This window comes from Rhipicephalus microplus, unplaced genomic scaffold (assembly GCF_043290135.1).
Source record: "Rhipicephalus microplus isolate Deutch F79 unplaced genomic scaffold, USDA_Rmic scaffold_19, whole genome shotgun sequence".
Taxonomy (NCBI): domain Eukaryota; kingdom Metazoa; phylum Arthropoda; class Arachnida; order Ixodida; family Ixodidae; genus Rhipicephalus; species Rhipicephalus microplus.
Window position 1 is genome coordinate 9150322 of NW_027464592.1, and position 15468 is coordinate 9165789.

Below are 15468 nucleotides of genomic sequence, written 5' to 3' on the forward strand. Positions count from 1 at the left end.
GCTGATAGCTTTGGAGAAATGTTCTGATGGTGGTGAGAGTGGAGCACGACTACTTCTGCGACGCAATTGGCTAGCGCGTTCGGCTGTTAATCAAAAGGTTGGAGGTTCGAGCCCTCCCGAGAGCGGTGTGTCTCTTTTTTTTTTCTTTGCGCTGATAGCTTTGGATAAATGTTCTGACGGTGGTGAGAGTGGAGCACGACTACTTCCGTGACGCAATTGGCTAGCGCGTTCGGCTGTTAATCAAAAGGTTGGAGGTTCGAGCCCTCGCGAGAGCGGTGTGTCTCTTTTTTTTCTTTGCACTGATAGCTTTGGAGAAATGTTCTGATGGTGGTGAGAGTGGAGCACGACTACTTCTGTGACGCCATTGGCTAGCGCATTCGGCTGTTAATCAAAAGGTTGGAGGTTCGAGCTCTCCCGAGAGCGGTGTGTCTCTTTTTTTTTCTTTGAGCTGATAGCTTTGGAGAAATGTTCTGATGGTGGTGAGAGTGGAGCAGGACTACTTCTGTGACGCGATTGGCTAGCGCGTTCGGCTGTTAATCAAAAGGTTGGAGGTTCGAGCCCTCCCGAGAGCGGTGTGTCTCTTTTTTTCCTTTGCGCTGATAGCTTTGGAGAAATGTTCTGATGGTGGTGTGAGAGTGGAGCACGACTACTTCTGTGACGCAATTGGCTAGCGCGTTCGGCTGTTAATCAAAAGGTTGGAGGTTCGAGCCCTCGCGAGAGCGGTGTGTCTCTTTTTTTTCTTTGCGCTGATAGCTTGGGAGAAATGTTCTGACGGTGGTGAGAGTGGAGCATGACTACTTCCGTGACGCAATTGGCTAGCGCGTTCGGCTGTTAATCAAAAGGTTGGAGGTTCGAGCCCTCGCGAGAGCGGTGTGTCTCTTTTTTTTGCGCTGATAGCTTTGGAGAAATGTTGTGATGGTGGTGAGAGTGGAGCACGACTACTTCCGTGAGGCAATTGGCTAGCGCGTTCGGCTGTTAATCAAAAGGTTGGAGGTTCGAGCCCTCCCGAGAGCCGTGTGTCTCTTTTTTTTCTTTGCGCTGATAGCTTTGGAGAAATGTTCTGATGGTGGTGAGAGTGGAGCACGACTACTTCTGTGACGCAATTGGCTAGCGCGTTCGGCTGTTAATCAAAAGGTTGGAGGCTCGAGCCCTCCCGAGAGCGGTGTGTCTCTTTTTTTTCTTTGCGCTGATAGCTTGGGAGAAATGTTCTGACGGTGGTGAGAGTGGAGCATGACTACTTCCGTGACGCAATTGGCTAGCGCGTTCGGCTGTTAATCAAAAGGTTGGAGGTTCGAGCCCTCGCGAGAGCGGTGTGTCTCTTTTTTTTGCGCTGATAGCTTTGGAGAAATGTTGTGATGGTGGTGAGAGTGGAGCACGACTACTTCCGTGAGGCAATTGGCTAGCGCGTTCGGCTGTTAATCAAAAGGTTGGAGGCTCGAGCCCTCCCGAGAGCGGTGTGTCTCTTTTTTTTTCTTTGCGCTGATAGCTTTGGAGAAATGTTCTGATGGTGGTGAGAGTGGAGCACGACTACTTCTGTGACGCAATTGGCTAGCGCGTTCGGCTGTTAATCAAAAGGTTGGAGGTTCGAGCCCTCCCGAGAGCGGTGTGTCTCTTTTTTTCCTTTGCGCTGATAGCTTTGGAGAAATGTTCTGATGGTGGTGAGAGTGGAGCACGACTACTTCTGTGACGCAATTGGCTAGCGCGTTCGGCTGTTAATCAAAAGGTTGGAGGCTCGAGCCCTCCCGAGAGCGGTGTGTTTCTTTTTTTTCTTTGCGCTGATAGCTTTGGAGAAATGTTCTGATGGTGGTGAGAGTGGAGCACGACTACTTCTGTGACGCAATTGGCTAGCGCGTTCGGCTGTTAATCAAAAGGTTGGAGGTTGGAGCCCTCGCGAGAGCGGTGTGTCTCTTTTTTTTCTTTGCGCTGATTGCTTTGGAGAAATGTTCTGATGGTGGTGAGAGTGGAGCACGACTACTTCTGTGACGCAATTGGCTAGCGCGTTCGGCTGTTAATCAAAAGGTTGGAGGTTCGAGCCTTCCCGAGAGCGGTGTGTCTCTTTTTTTTCTTTGCGCTGATAGCTTTGGAGAAATGTTCTGACGGTGGTGAGAGTGGAGCACGACTACTTCCGTGACGCAATCTGCTAGTGCGTCGGCTGTTAAGCAAAAGGTTGGAGGTTCGAGCCCTCCCAAGAGCAGTGTGTCGCTTTTTTCTTTGCGCTGATAGCCTTGGAGAAACGTTCTGACGGTGATGAGAGTGGAGCACGACTGTCTCTGTTGCGCAATTGGCTAGCGCGTTGGGCTGTGAACGAAAAGGTAGGAGGTTCGAACCGTCCCATGAGCGGTGTCTCTTTTTTTGCGCTGATAGCCTTGGAGAAACGTTCTGATGGTGGTGAGAGTGGAGCACGACTGTCTCTGTTGCGCAATTGGCTAGCGCATTGGGCTGTTAACGAAAAAGTTGGAGGTTCGAACCCTCCCATGAGCGGTGTGTCTCTTTTTTTATTTGCGCTGATACCTTTAGAAAAATGTTCTGATGGTGGTGAGAGTGGAGCACGACTACCTCCGTGACGCAATTGGCTAGCGCGTTCGGCTGTTAGCCAAAAAGTTGGAGGTTCGAGCCCTCGCGAGAGCGGTGTGTCTCTTTTTTTTCTTTGCACTGATAGCTTTGGAGAAATGTTCTGATGGTGGTGAGAGTGGAGCACGACTACTTCCGTGACGCAATTGGCTAGCGCGTTCGGCTGTTAATCAAAAGGTTAAAGGTTCGAGCCCTCCCGAGAGCGGTGTGTCTCTTTTTTTTTCTTTGCGCTGATAGCTTTGGAGAAATGTTCTGATGGTGGTGAGAGTTGAGCACGACTACTTCTTTGACGCAATTGGCTAGCGCGTTCGGCTGTTAATCAAAAGGTTGGAGGTTCGAGCCCTCCCGAGAGCGGTGTGTCTCTTTTTTTTTCTTTGCGCTGATAGCTTTGGATAAATGTTCTGACGGTGGTGAGAGTGGAGCACGACTACTTCCGTGACGCAATTGGCTAGCGCGTTCGGCTGTTAATCAAAAGGTTGGAGGTTCGAGCCCTCGCGAGAGCGGTGTGTCTCTTTTTTTTCTTTGCGCTGATAGCTTTGGATAAATGTTCTGACGGTGGTGAGAGTGGAGCACGACTACTTCCGTGACGCAATTGGCTAGCGCGTTCGGCTGTTAATCAAAAGGTTGGAGGTTCGAGCCCTCGCGAGAGCGGTGTGTCTCTTTTTTTTCTTTTGCGCTGATAGCTTTGGAGAAATGTTCTGATGGTGGTGAGAGTGGAGCACGACTACTTCCGTGACGCAATTGGCTAGCGCGTTCGGCTGTTAATCAAAAGGTTGGAGGTTCGAGCCCTCGCGAGAGCAGTGTGTCTCTTTGTTTTCTTTGCGCTGATAGCTTTGGAGAAATGTTCTGATGGTGGTGAGAGTGGAGCACGACTACTTCTGTGACGCAATTGGTTAGCGCGTTCGGCTGTTAATCAAAAGGTTGGAGGTTCGAGCCCTCCCGAGAGCGGTGTGTCTCTTTTTTTTTGCGCTGATAGCTTTGGAGAAATGTTCTGATGGTGGTGAGAGTGGAGCACGACTACTTCTGTGACGCAATTGGCTAGTGCGTTCGGCTATTATTCAAAAGGTGGGAGGTTCGAGCCCTCGCGAGAGCGGTGTGTCTCTTTTTTTTTCTTTGCGCTGATAGCTTTGGAGAAATGTTCTGATGGTGGTGAGAGTGGAGCACGACTACTTCTGTGACGCAATTGGCTAGCGCGTTCGACTGTTAATCAAAAGGTTGGAGGTTCGAGCCCTCCCGAGAGCGGTGTGTCTCTTTTTTTTGCGCTGATAGCTTTGGAGAAATGTTCTGATGGTGGTGAGAGTGGAGCACGACTACTTCTGTGACGCAATTGGCTAGCGCGTTCGGCTGTTAATCAAAAGGTTGGAGGTTCGAGCCCTCCCGAGATCGGTGTGTCTCTTTTTTTCCTTTGCGCTGATAGCTTTGGAGAAATGTTCTGATGGTGGTGAGAGTGGAGCACGACTACTTCTGTGACGCAATTGGCTAGCACGTTCGGCTGTTAATCAAAAGGTTGGAGGCTCGAGCCCTCGCGAGAGCGGTGTGTCTCTTTTTTTTCTTCGCGCTGATAGCTTTGGAGAAATGTTGTGATGGTGGTGAGAGTGGAGCACGACTACTTCCGTGACGCAATTGGCTAGCGCGTTCGGCTGTTAATCAAAAGGTTGGAGGTTCGAGCCCTCCCGAGAGCCGTGTGTCTCTTTTTTTCTTTGCGCTGATAGCTTTTAAGAAATGTTCTGATGGTGGTGAGAGTGGAGCACGACTACTTCTGTGACGCAATTGGCTAGCGCGTTCGGCTGTTAATCAAAAGGCTGGAGGTTCGAGCCCTCCCAGGAGCAGTGTGTCGCTTTTTTCTTTGCGCTGATAGCCTTGGAGAAACGTTTTGACGGTGGTGAGAGTGGAGCACGACTGTCTTTGTTGCGCAATTCGCTAGCGCGTTGGGCTGTTAACGAAAAAGTTGGAGGTTCGAACCCTCCCATGAGCGGTGTGTCTCTTTTTTTCTTTGCGCTGATACCTTTAGAAAAATGTTGTGATGGTGGTGAGAGTGGAGCACGACTACCTCCGTGACGCAATTGGCTTGCGCGTTCGGCTGTTAACCAAAAGGTTGGAGGATCGAGCCCTCGCGAGAGCGGTGTGTCTCTTTTTTTTCTTTGCGCTGATTGCTTTGGAGAAATGTTCTGATGGTGGTGAGATTGGAGCACGACTACTGTGACGCAATTGGCTAGCGCGTTCGGCTGTTAATCAAAAGGTTGGAGGTTCGAGCCCTCGCGAGAGCGGTGTGTCTCTTTTTTTTCATTGCGCTGATAGCTTTGGAGAAATGTTCTGATGGTGGTGAGAGTGGAGCACGACTACTTCCGTGACGCAATTGACTAGCGCGTTCGGCTGTTAATCAAAAGGTTGGAGGTTCGAGCCCTCGCGAGAGCAGTGTGTCTCTTTTTTTTCTTTGCGCTGATAGCTTTGGAGAAATGTTCTGATGGTGGTGAGAGTGAAGCACGACTACTTCTGTGACGCAATTGGCTAGCGCGTTCTGCTGTTAATCAAAAGGTTGGAGGTTCGAGCCCTCCCGAGAGCGGTGTGTCTCTTTTTTTTGCGCTGATAGCTTTGGAGAAATGTTCTGATGGTGGTGAGAGTGGAGCTCGACTACTTCTGTGACGCAGTTGGCTAGCGCGTTCGGCTATTAATCAAAAGGTTGGAGGTTCGAGCCCTCCCGAGAGCGGTGTGTCTCTTTTTTTTTTCTTTGCGCTGATAGCTTTGGAGAAATGTTCTGATGGTGGTGAGATTGGAGCACGACTACTTCTGTGACGCAATTGGCTAGCGCGTTCGGCTGTTAATCAAAAGGTTGGAGGTTCGAGCCCTCGCGAGAGCGGTGTGTCTCTTTTTTTTCATTGCGCTGATAGCTTTGGAGAAATGTTCTGATGGTGGTGAGAGTGGAGCACGACTACTTCCGTGACGCAATTGACTAGCGCGTTCGGCTGATAATCAAAAGGTTGGAGGTTCGAGCCCTCGCGAGAGCAGTGTGTCTCTTTTTTTTCTTTGCGCTGATAGCTTTGGAGAAATGTTCTGATGGTGGTGAGAGTGAAGCACGACTACTTCTGTGACGCAATTGGCTAGCGCGTTCCGCTGTTAATCAAAAGGTTGGAGGTTCGAGCCCTCCCGAGAGCGGTGTGTCTCTTTTTTTTTGCGCTGATAGCTTTGGAGAAATGTTCTGATGGTGGTGAGAGTGGAGCACGACTACTTCCGTGACGCAATTGGCTAGCGCGTTCGGCTGTTAATCAAAAGGTTGGAGGTTCGAGCCCTCGCGAGAGCAGTGTGTCTCTTTGTTTTCTTTGCGCTGATAGCTTTGGAGAAATGTTCTGATGGTGGTGAGAGTGGAGCACGACTACTTCTGTGACGCAATTGGTTAGCGCGTTCGGCTGTTAATCAAAAGGTTGGAGGTTCGAGCCCTCCCGAGAGCGGTGTGTCTCTTTTTTTTTGCGCTGATAGCTTTGGAGAAATGTTCTGATGGTGGTGAGAGTGGAGCACGACTACTTCTGTGACGCAATTGGCTAGTGCGTTCGGCTATTATTCAAAAGGTGGGAGGTTCGAGCCCTCGCGAGAGCGGTGTGTCTCTTTTTTTTTTCTTTGCGCTGATAGCTTTGGAGAAATGTTCTGATGGTGGTGAGAGTGGAGCACGACTAGTTCTGTGACGCAATTGGCTAGCGCGTTCGACTGTTAATCAAAAGGTTGGAGGTTCGAGCCCTCCCGAGAGCGGTGTGTCTCTTTTTTTTGCGCTGATAGCTTTGGAGAAATGTTCTGATGGTGGTGAGAGTGGAGCACGACTACTTCTGTGACGCAATTGGCTAGCGCGTTCGGCTGTTAATCAAAAGGTTGGAGGTTCGAGCCCTCCCGAGAGCGGTGTGTCTCTTTTTTTCCTTTGCGCTGATAGCTTTGGAGAAATGTTCTGATGGTGGTGAGAGTGGAGCACGACTACTTCTGTGACGCAATTGGCTAGCGCGTTCTGCTGTTAATCAAAAGGTTGGAGGTTCGAGCCCTCCCGAGAGCGGTGTGTCTCTTTTTTTTGCGCTGATAGCTTTGGAGAAATGTTCTGATGGTGGTGAGAGTGGAGCTCGACTACTTCTGTGACGCAGTTGGCTAGCGCGTTCGGCTATTAATCAAAAGGTTGGAGGTTCGAGCCCTCCCGAGAGCGGTGTGTCTCTTTTTTTTTTCTTTGCGCTGATAGCTTTGGAGAAATGTTCTGATGGTGGTGAGATTGGAGCACGACTACTTCTGTGACGCAATTGGCTAGCGCGTTCGGCTGTTAATCAAAAGGTTGGAGGTTCGAGCCCTCGCGAGAGCGGTGTGTCTCTTTTTTTTCATTGCGCTGATAGCTTTGGAGAAATGTTCTGATGGTGGTGAGAGTGGAGCACGACTACTTCCGTGACGCAATTGACTAGCGCGTTCGGCTGATAATCAAAAGGTTGGAGGTTCGAGCCCTCGCGAGAGCAGTGTGTCTCTTTTTTTTCTTTGCGCTGATAGCTTTGGAGAAATGTTCTGATGGTGGTGAGAGTGAAGCACGACTACTTCTGTGACGCAATTGGCTAGCGCGTTCCGCTGTTAATCAAAAGGTTGGAGGTTCGAGCCCTCCCGAGAGCGGTGTGTCTCTTTTTTTTTGCGCTGATAGCTTTGGAGAAATGTTCTGATGGTGGTGAGAGTGGAGCACGACTACTTCCGTGACGCAATTGGCTAGCGCGTTCGGCTGTTAATCAAAAGGTTGGAGGTTCGAGCCCTCGCGAGAGCAGTGTGTCTCTTTGTTTTCTTTGCGCTGATAGCTTTGGAGAAATGTTCTGATGGTGGTGAGAGTGGAGCACGACTACTTCTGTGACGCAATTGGTTAGCGCGTTCGGCTGTTAATCAAAAGGTTGGAGGTTCGAGCCCTCCCGAGAGCGGTGTGTCTCTTTTTTTTGCGCTGATAGCTTTGGAGAAATGTTCTGATGGTGGTGAGAGTGGAGCACGACTACTTCTGTGACGCAATTGGCTAGTGCGTTCGGCTATTATTCAAAAGGTGGGAGGTTCGAGCCCTCGCGAGAGCGGTGTGTCTCTTTTTTTTTTCTTTGCGCTGATAGCTTTGGAGAAATGTTCTGATGGTGGTGAGAGTGGAGCACGACTACTTCTGTGACGCAATTGGCTAGCGCGTTCGACTGTTAATCAAAAGGTTGGAGGTTCGAGCCCTCCCGAGAGCGGTGTGTCTCTTTTTTTTGCGCTGATAGCTTTGGAGAAATGTTCTGATGGTGGTGAGAGTGGAGCACGACTACTTCTGTGACGCAATTGGCTAGCGCGTTCGGCTGTTAATCAAAAGGTTGGAGGTTCGAGCCCTCCCGAGAGCGGTGTGTCTCTTTTTTTCCTTTGCGCTGATAGCTTTGGAGAAATGTTCTGATGGTGGTGAGAGTGGAGCACGACTACTTCTGTGACGCAATTGGCTAGCACGTTCGGCTCTTAATCAAAAGGTTGGAGGCTCGAGCCCTCGCGAGAGCGGTGTGTCTCTTTTTTTTCTTCGCGCTGATAGCTTTGGAGAAATGTTGTGATGGTGGTGAGAGTGGAGCACGACTACTTCCGTGACGCAATTGGCTAGCGCGTTCGGCTGTTAATCAAAAGGTTGGAGGTTCGAGCCCTCCCGAGAGCCGTGTGTCTCTTTTTTTCTTTGCGCTGATAGCTTTTAAGAAATGTTCTGATGGTGGTGAGAGTGGAGCACGACTACTTCTGTGACGCAATTGGCTAGCGCGTTCGGCTGTTAATCAAAAGGCTGGAGGTTCGAGCCCTCCCAGGAGCAGTGTGTCGCTTTTTTCTTTGCGCTGATAGCCTTGGAGAAACGTTTTGACGGTGGTGAGAGTGGAGCACGACTGTCTTTGTTGCGCAATTCGCTAGCGCGTTGGGCTGTTAACGAAAAAGTTGGAGGTTCGAACCCTCCCATGAGCGGTGTGTCTCTTTTTTTCTTTGCGCTGATACCTTTAGAAAAATGTTGTGATGGTGGTGAGAGTGGAGCACGACTACCTCCGTGACGCAATTGGCTTGCGCGTTCGGCTGTTAACCAAAAGGTTGGAGGATCGAGCCCTCGCGAGAGCGGTGTGTCTCTTTTTTTTCTTTGCGCTGATTGCTTTGGAGAAATGTTCTGATGGTGGTGAGATTGGAGCACGACTACTGTGACGCAATTGGCTAGCGCGTTCGGCTGTTAATCAAAAGGTTGGAGGTTCGAGCCCTCGCGAGAGCGGTGTGTCTCTTTTTTTTCATTGCGCTGATAGCTTTGGAGAAATGTTCTGATGGTGGTGAGAGTGGAGCACGACTACTTCCGTGACGCAATTGACTAGCGCGTTCGGCTGTTAATCAAAAGGTTGGAGGTTCGAGCCCTCGCGAGAGCAGTGTGTCTCTTTTTTTTCTTTGCGCTGATAGCTTTGGAGAAATGTTCTGATGGTGGTGAGAGTGAAGCACGACTACTTCTGTGACGCAATTGGCTAGCGCGTTCTGCTGTTAATCAAAAGGTTGGAGGTTCGAGCCCTCCCGAGAGCGGTGTGTCTCTTTTTTTTGCGCTGATAGCTTTGGAGAAATGTTCTGATGGTGGTGAGAGTGGAGCTCGACTACTTCTGTGACGCAGTTGGCTAGCGCGTTCGGCTATTAATCAAAAGGTTGGAGGTTCGAGCCCTCCCGAGAGCGGTGTGTCTCTTTTTTTTTTCTTTGCGCTGATAGCTTTGGAGAAATGTTCTGATGGTGGTGAGATTGGAGCACGACTACTTCTGTGACGCAATTGGCTAGCGCGTTCGGCTGTTAATCAAAAGGTTGGAGGTTCGAGCCCTCGCGAGAGCGGTGTGTCTCTTTTTTTTCATTGCGCTGATAGCTTTGGAGAAATGTTCTGATGGTGGTGAGAGTGGAGCACGACTACTTCCGTGACGCAATTGACTAGCGCGTTCGGCTGATAATCAAAAGGTTGGAGGTTCGAGCCCTCGCGAGAGCAGTGTGTCTCTTTTTTTTCTTTGCGCTGATAGCTTTGGAGAAATGTTCTGATGGTGGTGAGAGTGAAGCACGACTACTTCTGTGACGCAATTGGCTAGCGCGTTCCGCTGTTAATCAAAAGGTTGGAGGTTCGAGCCCTCCCGAGAGCGGTGTGTCTCTTTTTTTTGCGCTGATAGCTTTGGAGAAATGTTCTGATGGTGGTGAGAGTGGAGCTCGACCACTTCTGTGACGCAGTTGGCTAGCGCGTTCGGCTATTAATCAAAAGTTTGGAGGTTCGAGCCCTCCCGAGAGCGGTGTGTCTCTTTTTTTTTCTTTGCGCTGATAGCTTTGGAGAAATGTTCTGATGGTGGTGAGAGTTGAGCACGACTACTTCTTTGACGCAATTGGCTAGCGCGTTCGGCTGTTAATCAAAAGGTTGGAGGTTCGAGCCCTCCCGAGAGCGGTGTGTCTCTTTTTTTTTCTTTGCGCTGATAGCTTTGGATAAATGTTCTGACGGTGGTGAGAGTGGAGCACGACTACTTCCGTGACGCAATTGGCTAGCGCGTTCGGCTGTTAATCAAAAGGTTGGAGGTTCGAGCCCTCGCGAGAGCGGTGTGTCTCTTTTTTTTCTTTGCGCTGATAGCTTTGGATAAATGTTCTGACGGTGGTGAGAGTGGAGCACGACTACTTCCGTGACGCAATTGGCTAGCGCGTTCGGCTGTTAATCAAAAGGTTGGAGGTTCGAGCCCTCGCGAGAGCGGTGTGTCTCTTTTTTTTCTTTGCGCTGATAGCTTTGGAGAAATGTTCTGATGGTGGTGAGAGTGGAGCACGACTACTTCTGTGACGCAATTGGCTAGCGCGTTCGGCTGTTAATCAAAAGGTTGGAGGTTCGAGCCCTCCCGAGAGCGGTGTGTCTCTTTTTTTTCTTTGCGCTGATAGCTTTGGAGAAATGTTCTGATGGTGGTGAGAGTGGAACACGACTACTTCTGTGACGCGATTGGCTAGCGCGTTCGGCTGTTAATCAAAAGGTTGGAGGTTCGAGCCCTCCCGAGAGCGGTGTGTCTCTTTTTTTCCTTTGCGCTGATAGCTTTGGAGAAATGTTCTGATGGTGGTGAGAGTGGAGCACGACTACTTCTGTGACGCAATTGGCTAGCGCGTTCGGCTGTTAATCAAAAGGTTGGAGGTTCGAGCCCTCGCGAGAGCGGTGTGTCTCTTTTTTTTCTTTGCGCTGATAGCTTGGGAGAAATGTTCTGATGGTGGTGAGAGTGAAGCACGACTACTTCTGTGACGCAATTGGCTAGCGCGTTCCGCTGTTAATCAAAAGGTTGGAGGTTCGAGCCCTCCCGAGAGCGGTGTGTCTCTTTTTCTTTGCGCTGATAGCTTTGGAGAAATGTTCTGATGGTGGTGAGAGTGGAGCACGACTACTTCTGTGACGCAATTGGCTAGCGCGTTCGGCTGTTAATCAAAAGGTTGGAGGTTCGAGCCCTCGCGAGAGCGGTGTGTCTCTTTTTTTTCTTTGCGCTGATAGCTTTGGAGAAATGTTCTGATGGTGGTGAGAGTGGAGCACGACTACTTGTGTGACGCAATTGGCTAGCGCGTTCGGCTGTTAATCAAAAGGTTGGAGGTTCGAGCCCTCCCGAGAGCGGTGTGTCTCTTTTTTTTCTTTGCGCTGATAGCTTGGGAGAAATGTTCTGATGGTGGTGAGAGTGAAGCACGACTACTTCTGTGACGCAATTGGCTAGCGCGTTCGGCTGTTAATCAAAAGGTTGGAGGTTCGAGCCCTCCCGAGAGCGGTGTGTCCCTTTTTTTTCTTTGCGCTGATAGCTTGGGAGAAATGTTCTGATGGTGGTGAGAGTGAAGCACGACTACTTCTGTGACGCAATTGGCTAGCGCGTTCGGCTGTTAATCAAAAGGTTGGAGGTTCGAGCCCTCCCGAGAGCGGTGTGTCTCTTTTTTTTCTTTGCGCTGATAGCTTTGGAGAAATGTTCTGATGGTGGTGAGAGTGGAGCACGACTACTTCTGTGACGCGATTGGCTAGCGCGTTCGGCTGTTAATCAAAAGGTTGGAGGTTCGAGCCCTCCCGAGAGCGGTGTGTCTCTTTTTTTCCTTTGCGCTGATAGCTTTGGAGAAATGTTCTGATGGTGGTGAGAGTGGAGCACGACTACTTCTGTGACGCAATTGGCTAGCGCGTTCGGCTGTTAATCAAAAGGTTGGAGGTTCGAGCCCTCGCGAGAGCGGTGTGTCTCTTTTTTTTCTTTGCGCTGATAGCTTGGGAGAAATGTTCTGATGGTGGTGAGAGTGAAGCACGACTACTTCTGTGACGCAATTGGCTAGCGCGTTCCGCTGTTAATCAAAAGGTTGGAGGTTCGAGCCCTCCCGAGAGCGGTGTGTCTCTTTTTTTTGCGCTGATAGCTTTGGAGAAATGTTCTGATGGTGGTGAGAGTGGAGCTCGACTACTTCTGTGACGCAGTTGGCTAGCGCGTTCGGCTATTAATCAAAAGGTTGGAGGTTCGAGCCCTCCCGAGAGCGGTGTGTCTCTTTTTTTTTCTTTGCGCTGATAGCTTTGGAGAAATGTTCTGATGGTGGTGAGAGTGGAGCACGACTACTTCTGTGACGCAATTGGCTAGCGCGTTCGACTGTTAATCAAAAGGTTGGAGGTTCGAGCCCTCCCGAGAGCGGTGTGTCTCTTTTTTTTTCTTTGCGCTGATAGCTTTGGATAAATGTTCTGACGGTGGTGAGAGTGGAGCACGACTACTTCCGTGACGCAATTGGCTAGCGCGTTCGGCTGTTAATCAAAAGGTTGGAGGTTCGAGCCCTCGCGAGAGCGGTGTGTCTCTTTTTTTTCTTTGCGCTGATAGCTTTGGAGAAATGTTCTGATGGTGGTGAGAGTGGAGCACGACTACTTCTGTGATGCAATTGGCTAGCGCGTTCGGCTGTTAATCAAAAGGTTGGAGGTTCGAGCCCTCCCGAGAGCGGTGTGTCTCTTTTTTTTCTTTGCGCTGATAGCTTTGGAGAAATGTTCTGATGGTGGTGAGAGTGGAGCACGACTACTTCTGTGACGCGATTGGCTAGCGCGTTCGGCTGTTAATCAAAAGGTTGGAGGTTCGAGCCCTCCCGAGAGCGGTGTGTCTCTTTTTTTCCTTTGCGCTGATAGCTTTGGAGAAATGTTCTGATGGTGGTGAGAGTGGAGCACGACTACTTCTGTGACGCAATTGGCTAGCGCGTTCGGCTGTTAATCAAAAGGTTGGAGGTTCGAGCCCTCGCGAGAGCGGTGTGTCTCTTTTTTTTCTTTGCGCTGATAGCTTGGGAGAAATGTTCTGACGGTGGTGAGAGTGGAGCACGACTACTTCCGTGACGCAATTGGCTAGCGCGTTCGGCTGTTAATCAAAAGGTTGGAGGTTCGAGCCCTCGCGAGAGCGGTGTGTCTCTTTTTTTTTGCGCTGATAGCTTTGGAGAAATGTTGTGATGGTGGTGAGAGTGGAGCACGACTACTTCCGTGACGCAATTGGCTAGCGCGTTCGGCTGTTAATCAAAAGGTTGGAGGTTCGAGCCCTCCAGAGAGCCGTGTGTCTCTTTTTTTTCTTTGCGCTGATAGCTTTGGAGAAATGTTCTGATGGTGGTGAGAGTGGAGCACGACTACTTCTGTGACGCAATTGGATGGCGCGTTCGGCTGTTAATCAAAAGGTTGGAGGCTCGAGCCCTCCCGAGAGCGGTGTGTCTCTTTTTTTTTCTTTGCGCTGATAGCTTTGGAGAAATGTTCTGATGGTGGTGAGAGTGGAGCACGACTACTTCTGTGACGCAATTGGCTAGCGCGTTCGGCTGTTAATCAAAAGGTTGGAGGTTCGAGCCCTCCCGAGAGCAGTGTGTCTCTTTTTTTTCCTTTGCGCTGATAGCTTTGGAGAAATGTTCTGATAGTGGTGAGAGTGGAGCACGACTACTTCTGTGACGCAATTGGCTAGCGCGTTCGGCTGTTAATCAAAAGGTTGGAGGCTCGAGCCCTCCCGAGAGCGGTGTGTTTCTTTTTTTTCTTTGCGCTGATAGCTTTGGAGAAATGTTCTGATGGTGTTGAGAGTGGAGCACGACTACTTCTGTGACGCAATTCGCTAGCGCGTTCGGCTGTTAATCAAAAGGTTGGAGGTTGGAGCCCTCGCGAGAGCGGTGTGTCTCTTTTTTTTTCTTTGCGCTGATTGCTTTGGAGAAATGTTCTGATGGTGGTGAGAGTGGAGCACGACTACTTCTGTGACGCAATTGGGTAGCGCGTTCGGCTGTTAATCAAAAGGTTGGAGGTTCGAGCCTTCCCGAGAGCGGTGTGTCGCTTTTTTCTTTGCGCTGATAGCCTTCGAGAAACGTTCTGACGGTGGTGAGAGTGGAGCACGACTGTCTCTGTTGCGCAATTGGCTAGCGCGTTCGGCTGTTAACGAAAAGGTAGGAGGTTCGAACCCTCCCAAGAGCGGTGTCTCTTTTTTTTGCGCTGATAGCCTTGGAGAAACGTTCTGATGGTGGTGAGAGTGGAGCACGACTGTCTCTGTTGCGCAATTGGCTAGCGCATTGGGCTGTTAACGAAAAGGTTGGAGGTTCGAACCCTCCCATGAGCGGTGTGTCTCTTTTTTTCTTTGCGCTGATACCTTTAGAAAAATGTTCTGATGGTGGTGAGAGTGGAGCACGACTACCTCCGTGACGCAATTGGCTAGCGCGTTCGGCTGGTAGCCAAAAAGTTGGAGGTTCGAGCCCTCGCGAGAGCGGTGTGTCTCTTTTTTTCTTTGCACTGATAGCTTTGGAGAAATGTTCTGATGGTGGTGAGAGTGGAGCACGACTACTTCCGTGACGCAATTGGCTAGCGCGTTCGGCTGTTAATCAAAAGGTTAAAGGTTCGAGCCCTCCCGAGAGCGGTGTGTCTCTTTTTTTTCTTTGCGCTGATAGCTTTGGAGAAATGTTCTGACGGTGGTGAGAGTGGAGTACGACTACTTCCGTGACGCAATTGGCTAGCGCGTTCGGCTGTTAATCAAAAGGTTGGAGGTTCGAGCCCTCGTGAGAGCAGTGTGTCTCTTTTTTTTCTTTGCGCTGACAGCTTTGGAGAAATGTCCTGATGGTGGTGAGAGTGGAGCACGACTACTTCTGTGACGCAATTGGTTAGCGCGTTCGGCTGTTAATCAAAAGGTTTGAGGTTCGAGCCCTCCCGAGAGCGGTGTGTCTCTTTTTTTTGCGCTGATAGCTTTGGAGAAATGTTCTGATGGTGGTGAGAGTGGAGCACGACTACTTCTGTGACGCAATTGGCTAGCGCGTTCGGCTATTAATCAAAAGGGTGGAGGTTCGAGCCCTCGCGAGAGCGGTGTGTCTCTTTTTTTTCTTTGCGCTGATAGCTTTGGAGAAATGTTCTGATGGTGGTGAGAGTGGAGCACGACTACTTCTGTGACGCAATTGGCTAGCGCGTTCGACTGTTAATCAAAAGGTTGGAGGTTCGAGCCCTCCCGAGAGCGGTGTGTCTCTTTTTTTGCGCTGATAGCTTTGGAGAAATGTTCTGATGGTGGTGAGAGTGAAGCACGACTACTTCTGTGACGCAATTGGCTAGCGCGTTCGGCTGTTAATCAAAAGGTTGGAGGTTCGAGCCCTCCCGAGAGCGGTGTGTCTCTTTTTTTGCGCTGATAGCTTTGGAGAAATGTTCTGATGGTGGTGAGAGTGGAGCTCGACTACTTCTGTGACGCAGTTGGCTAGCGCGTTCGGCTATTAATCAAAAGGTTGGAGGTTCGAGCCCTCGCGAGAGCGGTGTGTCTCTTTTTTTTCTTTGCGCTGATAGCTTAGGAGAAATGTTCTGACGGTGGTGAGAGTGGCGCACGACTACTTCCGTGACGCAATTGGCTAGCGCGTTCGGCTGTTAATCAAAAGGTTGGAGGTTCGAGCCCTCGCGAGAGCGGTGTGTCTCTTTTTTTTCTTTGCGCTGATAGCTTT